Source organism: Nicotiana tomentosiformis, chromosome 2 (genome assembly GCF_000390325.3).
Source record: "Nicotiana tomentosiformis chromosome 2, ASM39032v3, whole genome shotgun sequence".
NCBI classification, from domain to species: Eukaryota; Viridiplantae; Streptophyta; class Magnoliopsida; order Solanales; family Solanaceae; genus Nicotiana; species Nicotiana tomentosiformis.
The window spans coordinates 121,634,252-121,649,633 of record NC_090813.1 but is presented as its reverse complement, the minus strand read 5'-3'; positions in this window follow the sequence as shown (position 1 = coordinate 121,649,633).

Below are 15,382 nucleotides of genomic sequence, written 5' to 3'. Positions count from 1 at the left end.
TCTAACTGAATACATGGAATGATCACGAGGAGCGAATATACAATACTGTTTGATTACAAATTAACAGTACAATAAAATGAAAAGACTCCAAGGGACTGCGACAGCCAAGCAGCTCTACCTTGAACCTTTACGCTCGCGCTTTAACTCTGCTCAAGTCTGATATCTCCAATACCTGGCTCTGCACAAAAATGTGCAGAAGTGTAGAGTGAGCACACAACAGCGGTGCCCAGTAAGTATCAAGACTAACCTCAATGGAGTAGAGACGAGGTACAGTCAAGACACTCACTAGTCTAATAACATGTGCAATATAATATACAAAATAATAGGAAACAAATAACAACAAAGCAAACATGAAACAACGAGTGATATGCACAGTAGACAACAAGAATACCATTAATATCGCTCAACTATTAATAATTATAATTACACCCAATTAAATCAAGTACTTTAAATAAATGTCTCTCACATATAATTCGTCCAAATAATTATCTTTCAAATATAATTCTTTCATATAATACTTTCTAAGTAAAAATCCTTCCAAATAAATATTTTGAATATAATTCTTTCAATTAAAAAGTCACCATGTGACACCTCATTTCAAAATCATAAAAATAATACGGGTCTCAGCCCATTTTTATATTTTTCATAAACACGGGTCTCAGCACTTTTTCATATTTTTTTATAAACACGGGTCTCAGCCCATTTTTCATATTTCCACGACATTTCGTGCCCATAATTAAATCATCATATTTTTCCGGCACCTCGTGCCCTCATTTCATATCTCAACTGCACGGATAACTCACGTGCCAATATCCTCAATATATATAAGATCCACGTGATCAATTTATTTTCAATAAACTAAGGCTAAAATTATTTAAATCACGTAAGAAATCAACAAAAGGATAAGTTTATTTTAGAAATCGTTTGAGAGAGGGAAAATGACATTTCCTTTAAAATAAAGCATTAGATAAACTATTGATTTGGATATAAAATTTACTAAATTAAACATACTAAAAATTTTTATTTATTTAAAACAACTCAATGATCAAAGACAAGCACAACCCAAAATATACAAATCCTTAAAGTCTCGTACAAAAAAGTCAAGGTCAACACAATACATCAAGAAACACAAAACACTTAATATTAAGTCAAATAATACATCACGAAAAACACAAAAATTTATAAATTATGGAAAAACAAAATAACCAAGGGGAAGTGTAAACATAGTCCCGAAGTAAGTGCTTAACAGGGGATCTCCCGAGTTACCGCCTCGTAGTCCCAAAATAAATATGCAACAACAATAATGCCCCCAGCCCATCACAAATCAATCCCCGACAAAGACCCCTCTTGTCTCGCCACGTGTGCAATAGTAAAGTAAATGCCCGCCTTGTCTCGCCACACGTGCATAATAATGTTCTCACCTTGTCTCGCCACATACGCAAGCCCACATATATATATATATATATATATATATATATATATATATATATATATATATATATATATATATATCTCGCCTTGTCATGCCGCATGTGCATAAATTAATAGTAATAATAGCACTGCAGAAATCTCGTGCAAACACGCGAACATAACTCCCACAATATAAAGTGCCAATATCACATCTTATCACAGATTGCACATCAAGTGCTCAAATATTACAACTTGCCACAAAAATTAATAATACTTTATTTTCCACAATAAGGAGCCCATGGCTCGACCATAATGTGCACAAAGAATCTTAACAAAATATCCGAAAGTGAACAACTCAACAAAATAATATGTCACATAAAAATTAAGGTGGCAATCACACCAAATCATCATGTAAAAATAATTTCAACAACAAGGATCTAGGCATGACAAATAGAGGATTTAATGAGTGCCAATAATTTCCAATTTAATACATAAGGGCGTCTAAGGATTTTTAATCAATGAAATTTGCACATATAAATCAAGTACGTACTCGTCACCTCGTGTACATGGTTTTCAATTACACAAATTGCACATAAGACTCAATGCCTAAGGGAAAATTCTATTACTCGAGGTTAAGCAAGACACTTACCTCTTTGAAGTTAGGCCGATATTCCAAAATAGCCTTCTTTCTTGAATTGACCTTCGGACAGCTCAAATCTATCCAAATTAATTGTATAACTTCATTAAAATTCATCGAAAATAATTCCGGATAATAATACGTCGATTTAAAATTTTATTCCAAAAAGTCAACAAAAGTCAACGCGAGACCCGCCCCTCGGAACCCGGCAAACTTTTCATGAAATCCGAACTCCCATTTTGATACGAGTTCAACCATACTAATTTTATCGAATTCCAATAACAACTCGACTTCCTAATCTTAAATTTTCGTTTTTGGAAGATTTTATAAAAATCTTGATTTTTCCTCCATTAAATCCGAATTAAATGATGGATTCAAAGAAACAATCATGAAAATTAATCAAAACTGGATAAGAATCACTTACCCCAAACACCCACGCAAGAATCTCTCCAAAAATCGCATTCTACCGAGCTCCAAATTTGATTTTGAGTTATGAACTCAAACCCCCATTTTTGGGACTTTTAATTCTGCCCAGATAGGCCTTCTTCGCGTTCGCGACCATAGCTTCGCGTTCGCGAAGCACAAAAAATGTGCTGCCCAAATTCCTTCTTCACGTTTGCAATATCCTCATCGCGTTTGCGATGCATTCCGACCTCTGCCCTTCGCGTTCGTGAGACACGAGTCGCGTTCGCGAAGGCTTAACTGCAGGCAGGCCCCCAACTCCCTTTCCTCTACGCGTTCGCGTCTGCCCACTCACGTTCGCGTAGGCTTTCCTCATCTATTTCTTCGCGTTCACAGCTTCTTCATCGCGTTCGCGATGGGCAAAATTCCAGCCATCCAAAATCCTTCTTCGCGAATGCGTGAAACCATCCGCGTTCGCGAAGAACAATACCAGATATCAGTTCCAGCAGTTGCAAAACAAGGAGAAATGATCTTGAAACCATCCCGGAACTCACCCGAGCCCCCCCTCCCCCCTCCCCGGGACCTCAACCATACATACCATCAAGTCCAAAAACATAACATAGACCTGCTCGAGACCTCAAATCATATCGAACAATATCAAAACGACGAATCATTCCTCAAATTAAAATCTATGAACTTTGAACTTTCACATTCTATGTCTTGTGCCGAAACACATCAAATCAATCCGGAATGACCTCAAATTTTTCACACAAGTCATAATTGACATAACGAAACTATTAAAACTTTCAGAATCGGATTCCGACCCCGATATCAAAAAGTCAAACCCCCGGTCAAACTTTCCAAAAATTCGACTTTCGCCATTTCAAGCTTAATTCCACTACGGACCTCCAAATAATTTTTCGGACACGCTTCTAAGTCCAAAATCACCCAACGAAGCTAACGGAACTAATGGAACTCCATTCCGGAGTCATCTTCACACATTCCCGACTATGATCAAAATCCTAAGATTTAAGCTTCTGTTTTAGGAACCAGTGTCCCAAATCACCCTGAATCATCCGGTAACTGAATTCAACCACGCACGTAAGTCAATACACATAATACGAAGCTGCTCAAGACCTTAAGTTACTGAACGGGGTTTAATTTATTAAAACAACAAGTCGGGTCGTTATATTCTCCGCCTCTTAAACAAACGTTCGTCCTCGAACGTTCTAAGAATTATTCTGAGGTTACCAAATTGATGATTTTTCTTTTACACATATACTCATGGTTGATTCCACGCTACCGCATTTGAGATAAGCGTGACAACATCATCTCATTTGAGTTTATTTCTTTTATCCATATTTGTAAGCTTTAAGATCAATTTCTTACACTCCAAACATTTCAAAAGGTCTAATTTTTACAACAACGCACGGTATTAGTCTCAACTGGCTATAGCAACTCGTGCCTACGCACACATCAATTTTTCTTGATAATGTTGAAGTACTTCAAAAAAATTTTGGGGTGTTACATTCTCCCCCGCTTAGGATCATTCGCCCTCAAACACATAACATAACTTATCTCTTCCTTTGCAAATCTCAATCCTTCAAATTTTACTAACTCCCAATTTTTTCAAAAATTTCGGTAGAGTCTCCCCTGTAATTAGGCCTATCCACCTGTCAGAGTAACACTAAAATAACTCCTAACAACACATCCACAACCCAACACAATACCACAAGGTATATGCCAATAATACAAATCTTAGCATTACAAGCACTGCATTATTATAATGATATCAGGACATGAAGCACATCATATGTATGCTCATCACCACATCTCTGGTCTTAAAAGTTGTTCATAATTAATTCCAGCTTCATTAATTAATCTCATATTAACCACCACCTCATTTCGAATTTTCACAACACTTACAACAGAATGTGAGGCATGAAAACTTCATGATTGCTTACTCGAATTAATGAGTCACATTTAACGCCACCTGGGCACTCATCTCATAGGTTAAAACTCAATATTTACAGCACCAAAATGGCTGAATATGCACAGAAAAATATACAAGAATTATCAAATAAGCCTAACAGGCATGACTTCCTATTAATATTATTGTACAATTAAATTTCACAAAGAAAAAATTTTAAACTCATAAATATTTCACCACAAGGACCTCGTCCTTACATAACTTCCATCGCGGCTTGCAGCCCGGTTTAAATATTTCACATCATGTAAAAATATGAGAATCTCATCCTCAACTCCGAATCACAAGTATGTTGCACATTGTGCCAACTGAAAATTTCAATTTCCTTTCTTTCTTCTTTTCAATATATTTCATAAATAATTTTAACAACATATAATGAACCCTCATACCGGTAGGGCATATAATTCATAAAAAAAATTGGAATCAATTATTCCGAAACATATTAAACCCACTGTAATAAATCATAAAAATTACTTTTGGACTTATAGCCCTCAATGGTGTACCAAAATAAAATGACATACACAGGCTCACACCTTCAAATCTCCCAACAAGGATAACATATAAGTGGGTCACAAATTTACGAAGCTCACCCATAAGTGGAGCATAATAGGAGGACTCACCTCAATATTTAAAACCAAATCAAATTAAGGAAAAAATATCCTTTTATAACAAAAATCAGGATCGTACATGTAACGTCACCATCTGGTGTATTGGCCTCAGCCAAATCATAGCGATTATATCAACGGGTCCGGTTTCCACCTCTTAGGTGCCCACTACCCGCCTATCCTCCACCTCTAGCTGACTGTGCATGTAGAGTATTAACTGGAATAAAGCTTGTAGCTTGAATCCCACCTCTTAATCATATACAAGTTTTGGAGAACCTTTTAATACCACATAAATGCATCTCAGGTCCCAACTGATATAGCACATGACCCCGCAATCTGATTGTTGATAGTAGACTCCCCTCACTTGGCGCGAAGCCACATGACACATTCCCATGATCCACAATACTAACCTTCGTCGCTCGTAGGACACCAGTCATAAGACGCCTCAAGCCATGTATTTGGCGCATTCCATCCTCGCGACAGTTAAACTCGCTTCCTCTAGTGCCTTGGTTGTGTACGTACCCTTTGCTAAATAGAAATCCCATATGAACTACATAGTCTTTAATACCACTAGCTATTTCATATCTACATCCACCTCGTGACCCTACCACAATTGTGGTGATTAGGCAATTAATTAAACCTTCTTAATATCATACTTATCAATCAGATGTAAGAACATGCTGCACCCCAATGTGCACAACTGAATGATCTCTCAATACTTCTGCATCCTCTATTTGGATGACACGTTGTAATAATGGTTGAGCAACCCTAGCTCTCTTATAACCCCTCTATAGTATCATGAACCGTTGGCGCATAGTTGATACCGAGTGCGCAATTTCATACACGAGTGGATGCAAAAGGACATAAGATATATGCTTCAAGCTGAATAAATAACGCACGATAAGCAATGAAAGAAGTGAAATTTCCTAACAGTTCTGTAGCCTCTCAAAGATAAGTACAAACGTCTCCGTACCGATCCACAAGACTCTACTAAACTCATTCGTGACTCGTAGAACCTATGAACCTAGAGCTCTAATACCAACTTGTCACGACCCAAAATCTCACCACATGCGTCGTGATGGCACCCAGTCTCTAAGACTAGGTAAGCTGATTTCTATTACAATCTGAAGCCATTTTTGTTTTTAATTAAATAAGTAACCAAAACTAACATCGGAATAAATATGAATATACAACCTCCCAAGACTGGTAGTACCGAGTCACGAGCTCTAACTGAATATATGGAATGATCACGAGGAGCGAATATACAATACTGTTTGATTACAAATTAACAGTACAATGAAATGAAAAGACTCCAAGGGACTGCGACGGCCAAACAGCTCTACCTTGAACCTTTACGCTCGCGCTTTAACTCTGCTCAAGTCTGATATCTCCAATACCTGACTCTGCACAAAAATATGCAGAAGTGTAGAGTGAGCACACCACAGCGGGCCCAGTAAGTATCAAGACTAACCTCAATGGAGTAGAGACGAGGTACAGTCAAGACACTCACTAGTCTAATAACATGTGCAATATAATATATAAAATAATAGGAAACAATAACAACAGAGCAACATGAAACAACCAGTGATATGCACAGTAGACAACAAGAATACCATTAATATCTCTCAACTATTAATAATTATAATTACACCCAATTAAATCAAGTACTTCAAATAAATGTCTTTCAAATATAATTCTTCCAAATAATTCTCTTTCAAATATAATTCTTTCATATAATACTTTCTAAGTAAAAATCCTTCCAAATAAATATTTTGAATATATTTCTTTCAATTAAAAAGTCACCATGTGACACCTCATTTCAAAATCATAAAAAAAATACGGGTCTCAGCCCATTTCATATTTTTCATAAACATGGGTCTCAGCCCTTTTTCATATTATTTTATAAACATGGGTCTCAGCCCATTTTTTATATCTCCACGACATTTCGTGTCCATAATTAAATCATCATATTTTCCCGGCACCTCATGCCCTCATTTCATATCTCAACTGCACGGACAACACGTGCCAATATCCTCAATGTGTATAAGATCCACGTGATCAATTTATTTTCAATAAAGTAAGGTTAAAATTATTTAAATCAAGTAAGAAATCAATAAAAGGATAAGTTTATTTTAGAAATCGTTTGAGAGAGGAAAAATGACATTTCCTTTAAAATAAAGCATCAGATAAACTACTGATTTGGATATAAAATTTATTAAATTAAATATACTGGAAATTTTCTTTTATTTAAAATAACTCAATGATCAAAGACAAGCACAACCCAAAATATACAAATCCTCAAAGTCTCGTACAAAAAAGTCAAGGTCAACACAATACATAAAGAAATACAAAACACTTAATATTAAGTCAAATAATACATAACGGAAAATACAAGAATTTACAAATTATGAAAAAATAAAATAACCAAGGGCAAGTGCAAACATAGTCCCGAAGTAAGTGCTCAACAGGGGATCTCCTGAGGTACCGCCTCGTAGTCCCAAAATAAATATGCAACAACAATAATGCCCCCAGGCCATCACAAATCAATCCCCGACAAAGCCCCCTCTAGTCTCGCCACATGTGCAATAGTAAAGTAAATGCCCGCCTTGTCTCGCCATACGTGCATAATAATGTTCCCACCTTGTCTCGCCACATACGCAAACCCACATATATATAAATAGCCCGCCTTGTCATGCCGCATGTCTATAAATCAATAGTAATAATAGCACGGCAGAAACCTCGTGCAAACACCCGAACATAACTCCCACAATATAATGTGTCAATATCACATCTCATAAACTGCACCTCAAGTGTTCAAATATTACAACATAGCATAGATTGTGCATCAAATGCTCAATTATTACAACTTATCACAGATTGCACATCAAGTGCTCAAATATTACAAATTATCACAGATTACAAATCAAGTGCTCAAATATTACAACTTATCACAGATTGCACATCAAGTGCTCAAATATTACAACTTGCCACAAAAATCAACAATACTTTATTTTCCACAATAAGGAGCTCATGGCTCGATCATAATGTGCACAAAGAATCTTAACAAAATATCTGGAAGTGAACAACTCAACAAAATAATATTTCACATAAAAATCAAGGTGGCAATCACACCAAATCTTCATGTAAAAATAATTTCAACAAACAAGGATCTAGGCATGACAAATAGAGGATTTAATGAGTGCCAATAATTTCCAATTTAATACATAAGGGCGTCTAAGGATTTTTAATCAATGAAATTTTTACATATAAACCAAGTACGTACTCGTCACCTCGCGTACATGATTTTCAATTACACAAATTGCACATAAAACTCAATGCCTAAGGGAAAATTCCCCCACTCGAGGTTAAGCAAGACACTTACCTCTTTGAAGTTAGGCCGATATTTCAAAATAGCCTTCTTGCTTGAATTGACCTCCGGACAGCTCAAATCTATCCAAATTAATTGTATAACTTCATTAAAATTCATCGGAAATAATTCCGGATAATAATACGTTGACTTAAAATGTTATTCCAAAAAGTCAACAAAAGTCAACGCGGGACCCGCCCCTCGGAACTCGGCAAAATTTTCATGAAATCCGAACTCTCATTCCGATATGAGTTTAACCATACCAATTTTATCAAATTCCAATAACAACTCGACTTCCAAATCTTAAATTTTTGTTTTTGAAAGATTTTACAAAAATCTTGATTTTTCCTCCATTAAATCTGAATTAAATGATGGATTAAAAGACAAAATCATGGAAATTAATCAAAACTGGATAAGAATCACTTACCCCAAACACCCACGCAAGAATCTCTCCAAAAATCGTCTTCTACCGAGCTCCAAATTTGATTTTGAGTTATGAACTCAAACCCCCGCTTTTGGGACTTTTAATTCTGCCCAGATAGGCCTTCTTCGTGTTCGCGAAGCACAAAAGATGTGCTGCCCAGATTCCTTCTTCGCACTCGTGATATCCTCATCGCGTTCGCGATGCATTCCGACCTCTGCCCTTCGCGTTCGTGAGACACGAGTCGCGTTCGCGAAGGCTTAACGGCAGGCAAGCCCCCAACTCCCTTTTCTCTTCACGTTCGCGTCTGTCCACTCGCGTTTGCGTAGGCTTTCCTCATCTATTTCTTCGCGTTCACGACCTCTTCATCGCCTTCGCGATGGGCAAAATCCCAGCCGTCCAAAATCTTTCTTCGCGAACGCGTGAGACCCTTCGCATTTGCGAAGAACAATACCATATATCAGTTCCAGTAGTTGCAAAACAAGGAAAAATGATCCGAAATCATACCGAAACTCACCCGAGCCCCCGGGACCTCAACCAGACATACCATCAAGTCCCAAAACATAACACGGACCTGCTCGAGGCCTCAAATCACATCGAATAATATCAAAACGACAAATCACACCTCAAATCAAAATCTATGAACTTTGAACTTTCACATTCTATGTCTTGTGCCAAAATACATCAAATCAATCCGGAATGACCTCAAATTTTGCACACAAGTCATAATTGACATAACGAAGCTATTCAAATTTTCAGAAACGGATTCCGACCCCGATATCAAAAAGTCAACCCCCCGGTCAAACTTTTCAAAAATTCGACTTTCGCCATTTCAAGCTTAATTCCACTACAAACCTCCAAATAATTTTTCGGACACGCTCCTAAGTCCAAAATCACCCAACAGAGCTAACGGAACTCCATTCCGGAGTCGTCTTCACACATTCCCAACTATGGTCAAAATCCTAAGACTTAAGCTTCCGTTTTAGGGACCAAGTGTCCCAAATCACTCTGAATTATCCAGTAACTAAATTCAACCACGCACTCAAGTCAATACACATAATACGAAGCTGCTCAAGACCTTAAGTCACTGAACGGGGCGTAATTTATTAAAACGACAAGTCGGGTCATTATACTACTCCAACTTTCAAAATCGGAACCTGACCCCGATATCAAAAAGTCAACTCCCCGGTCAAACTTCCAACTTAAAATTTCTATTTTAGCCATTTCAAGCCTAATTTAATTACGAACTTTCAAAATATTTTTCGGACACGCTCCTAAGTTCAAAATCACCATACGGAGCTATTGGAATCATCAAAATCGTATTCCGGAGTCGTTTGCTCGAAAGTCAAAATCTGGTGAACTCTTTCTATTTAAGTTTCAAAAATAATGATTGTTCTTCCAATTTAATTCAAAACCTTCCAAAAACCAAACTCGACCGCACACGCAAGTCATAATACGTATTACGAAATTGTTCGGGATCTTAAGTCACTATACGGGACGTAAATTCTTTAAACGACAAGTCGGGTCGTTACAACTATACTATAACATAGTATTAAACTGTGTTGATATGTCAAAAATCATATACTTTTATTTCTTTTTTATTAGGGGTATACGAATTACTAAAAAACATGGGTATATTATTTTTTAAAATATCTTTCGTATGAGTAAGTGTTGTTATATATATGCAAGGTGACTTGGCATCTCTTTTTGGCCAAAGATGCTATTTATCTTTTTTCTCCTTTTTTAAATATTTATTTGCTGTAACGACCTGACCACTCGTTTTGAGTATTATAACCACGTTCTCCCCAATTTACTGCTCAAGTTATGCTTTATAATTATTTTATAACTTACCGGGTTAGTTGGTTCGGGTCCGGAAGGATTTCGGAGTGAAATGAGATATTTAGTCTCATAATTAAAATTTTAAGTTGGAAAAGTTGACCGGATATTGACTTATATGTAAACGACCTCAGAATTTAATTCTGATGATTCCAATAGCTCTGTATGGTAATTTTGGACTTAGGAGCTTGTCCGAAAAATTATTTGAAGGTCCGTAGTGGAATTAGACTTGAAATGGTTAAAGTCGAATTTTTGGGAAGTTTGACTAGGGGTTGAATTTTTGATATCGGGGTCAAAATCCGATTCTGAAAATTTTAATAGGTCTGTTATGTCATTTATGACTTGTGTGCAAAATTTGAGGTCAATCAGACTTGATTTGATAGGTTCCTGCGTCGTTGGTGGAAACTTAAAATTTCAAAGTTCATTAGGCTTGAATTGGGGTATGATTCGTGATTTTAGCGTTGTTTGAGGTAATTTTAGGGTTCGACTAAGTTTGTATGATGTTATGGGATTTGACGGCATGTTTGGTTGAGGTCCCGGGGCCCTCGGGTGAGTTTCAGGAGGTTAACAAATCATTTTTGGACTTGGCATGTTGGTTGAAGACTGCTGGTGTGTTTTTCTGGTTTCCTTCTTCGCGTTCGCGAATGGGAATTTGAGGCAGGCAAGATTCGCCCTCCGCGTTCGCGAGGAGGTCTCACATTCGTGAAGAGGAGCCGGGTTGTTCACCGCATTCGTGATTAGGTATCGCGTTCGCGAAGGAAAAAATAGTGGGCTTGCGTTTTTGCCTTCGCATTCGCGAAGAAGAGCTCGGTAAAGCATCGCGTTCGTGAGCAGTGTCTCGCGTTCGCGAAGAGCAATATTAGGCAGCAGGATATTGTGCTTCACGAACGTGAGGGACCTGTCACGCTCGCGAAGAAGAGAGGTCTGGACAGAAAGTTTAAGTTCTGAAAATGGGACTTCGTCCCATTTTCCATTTTTGACGGATTGGAGCTCGGGAAGAGGCGATTTTTGGTAGAATTTCAAGAAAAATAACGGGGTAAGTGTTCTTAACTCATTATTGGTCAAATTACCCAAATCCATGATTATTTTTAACATTTAATGGGTGGATTAAGTTGGAAAGATTATAAAACCCTCTTGGTTTAATTTGAAGATTTGAGGGCCGAGTTGATGTCGGAATTAAGTAAAAATGGTATGATTAGACTCATGGTTGAATGGGCTTTCGAATTTTATAACTTTTGTCGGGTTCCGAGACATGGGCCCCATAGGTAATTTTTGAGTTAAATTTCAGATTTTTATGGAAAATTAGTATTTTCTTATGGAATTAATTCCAATAAATTTTATTGACTGAATCGAATTATTTGTGGCTAGATTCGAGGCGTTTGGAGGCCAATTCACGAGGAAAAGACATTGCAGAATAAAGAGTTACACGACTTGAGCTAAGTAACAGTTCTAAATTTGGTCTTGGGGGTATGAAACCCCGGAATATATATTATGTAATTGGTGTTGAGGTGACGCACATACTAGGTGACGGGCGTGTGGGCGTGCACCGTAGAAATTATGACTTGGTCAATTCCATGGAACTGTGTAGTTGAAAATCTGTTGATATTCGTATATTTTTTCTCCTATTAGAGAAATTGATCTATGAATCATGTTTAAATCATATATTTACACTATTGAGACCCACAGAGGTCGTGTACTTGTGAAATTATTTGCCAAATTGTTGTTTTGCACTCAGTCACAGTTCTATTTGTATATTTTTACCTCAATCTCTCTTATTCATTATTGATGCATCATATCATTGTTGTTGGGCTGCTTATCATGATTTCTGAGAGCCCGAGAGACTGGAGAGGTTGATGATTGAGTGAGGCCGAGGGCCTAATTTTGAGAATATTTATGGATCGGGTTGCACGCCGCAACATGTTTCATTGATTTATGCCATGATTGTCTTGATATAGCGCTTGGGCTGAAGGAGCCCCTCCGGAGTCTGTACACACCCCCAGTGAGTGCAAGTACCTACTGAGTGCGAGTGGCGATTGCCGAGTGATGAGTGCCTGTGAGGAATGAGTGACTGTGAGGAAAGAGTGACTGTGAGGTTCGAGTGAATGGGAGGACTGAGTGACTGTTACTTTGAGAGGATGCATTAATTTCATTATTTGTTGCATTTCAGCTGTCATATATCACTATTTTGAAAATTTCGGGATAAAAAATATTATTTTCTGTTTTGGTCAAACTTGATATGAAATTTCAGCGAAATCTTAATTGTTGAACTTGAGAGCATGCCTACCCTTTTATATTGGAAAGTACTGTATTTGGACTTAGCTGAGAAGCTCGTCACTACTTTCAGTTCTTTATTTATTATTGTTACTTATTGAGTTGGTTGTACACATACTACACCCTGCACTTCGTGTGCAGATCCAGGTGATTCCGGATACATTGGGTGTTGTTTCTTTCACACAGTCGATTTTTTGGAGATTCAGAGGTAGCTGCCATGTTTCGTAGACCTTGTCTCTCCTTCCCTATCCTTTTGTTTATTATATTTGGTCTCAGATTATTATAGACCACGTTTTTCAGACTTGTAATGTATAAATGCTCATGTACATAGTGACACCGGATTTTGGGAATGTATTTTATGTCAGTAATTTGTGTGATTTTCTATGAAATTCAAATATTATGTTTTCAAACTTAAGAGAGAATGTGGCTTATTGAGGTTGTCGGCTTGCCTAATATTGAGATAGGCGTCATCACGACATGTGAGATTTTTGGGTCGTGACATTTTCATTTTCATTTTTCATGTTGACTATCGGTGACTTTCCCAGTTTAAGAAATTCAAAAGTCAGCTTTTTAAATCTCTCTAACAGAGTAACCGTCTAAAAAATTAGCATCACCAAATGGGCAATTATACAAGTAGCAAAAAAAAGTCTCTTCCAACTGTCATGGCTTTTTAATGTCTTAATTTCAATTGTAATTCATCTCTAATGCCTGTTCTTTTTATCAAGAAGTTGTTCTTCTTCCAGAATATTTTTTTCACTGGGTAATTTTACATTAGAAAGTCAAAAATTATTTCTCTACTTTATTGCTGCTTTCATTGAAGATTAAGCAATTGCTCAATCAAATATCGATGCATTGTGATATAGGTCCCGACTTTTTCTTCTTAACTACGTTTTTCATAAGCACTTATAACACTACTGCCGTTGCTATACGCATATCCAGTTCGACATCAAGATATTGCAAAATTTCTTTGAACCCTTAAAGGCAAGTTTTCTGTTCATATAGTTTACTATTAAGTTCTCCTAAATTATTTTTTCTTAAAATGACAATACTATTTTTCTGTTCAATGTACATGATGGGATATCCTATATACATTATTCTCCATTCAGTATTCTAGACTCCTGTTAGATTTTAGGTGATTGTACCAAGAAAGTTTTCATCTTTTAGTTATTTTGTTGGCAGTTTGATTCTAGCTATTAAACTCGAAAGAAATATACCTAAGTACCATTTTACATGGTTCTGTGATAATAAATGTTTTAGCCAGTTTACGTAACAATGCAGTACTTTTGGAACTACTTTGAGAAATAACCACACTTATGAAATAAAGAAAATTTCGTTATTTTAATAGAAGTTTTAAAAGCATTTAGTTTGTTAATTCTTTTTTAAAAAGTAGACCCAAATTAAGGATGGTGATTTCAATAACGGAATTAAAAAGTAATTACTCAAAGAAAAAGTAATTATATTTGAGAGGATAAATTGTTTCATTAATAATACTACTCCTTCGTTTTGCGATTTTCTCTGTTTTTATTCAGTTTTTACAGATTTTCTTAATATGATAATCATATGCAATATGAAGAGAAAAAAAAAAGCAGGAGCAAAAATATTTATGTTATCATTTTTATGGATCAGTTTAGGTTTTTTGTGTTTTGTTTTGCATAATACGTCATGTTATTAATATGGAAGAAATGAAAATGTAGGTCCTCCAAATATTTACCCGTATTATTTTTTGTTCCATCTGGAATTCTGGATATAGAAGAGTCATTTTACTTTAAATTGTGGCTTAGTGGTCATTGACTATTTCTTTAACTTCTGATATCAGTATTCTTGGATGTACTAGCATCAAACTTGAAATTTTGCATGCATAGTGATAATAGTAGTAATATATAAGTTCGTTAAACTTTGGCATATTAAGTAAGTGAGAAAACATTCTGGATTTGGGATGTTGAGTTTCTTTGAAATATGAAGTGGTATCGTGTTGTAGTATGCCTTTACTCCAAAGAAGTATTGTATATATTTTTCATTGTTCATATATAGAAATTTGTCACATTGAGAACTATTCATTTTTTCAAAGTATTCAATTTATGTCACATGGTTTTTTCTTATCAATTGTAAATATTTGCAATTCTTCCAACAGGTGAATTTTATAAGTGATTAGGGTAGGAATGTATTACTCTGGGCAAAGACTTTTCCTGCTGAAAATTAAGGCTAAGCTTCGTAGTCGGGAATTAGATGATAATTCTCTTCTATTTTAAAGATTCAATAAAGTGATATTTGTTCTTTATTTTTTCCCCTATAGTCTATAGATGAAGTACATGCATGAAAATTTCATCTGTTATATATCTTGATTAAATTTACCATAAAATAGTATCGTAAATTTACTTTTACTGCGTGAAGCGCGGACAACTTAACTAATTAGAAAAATAATTGAGTATTTCATATATGAGTATTT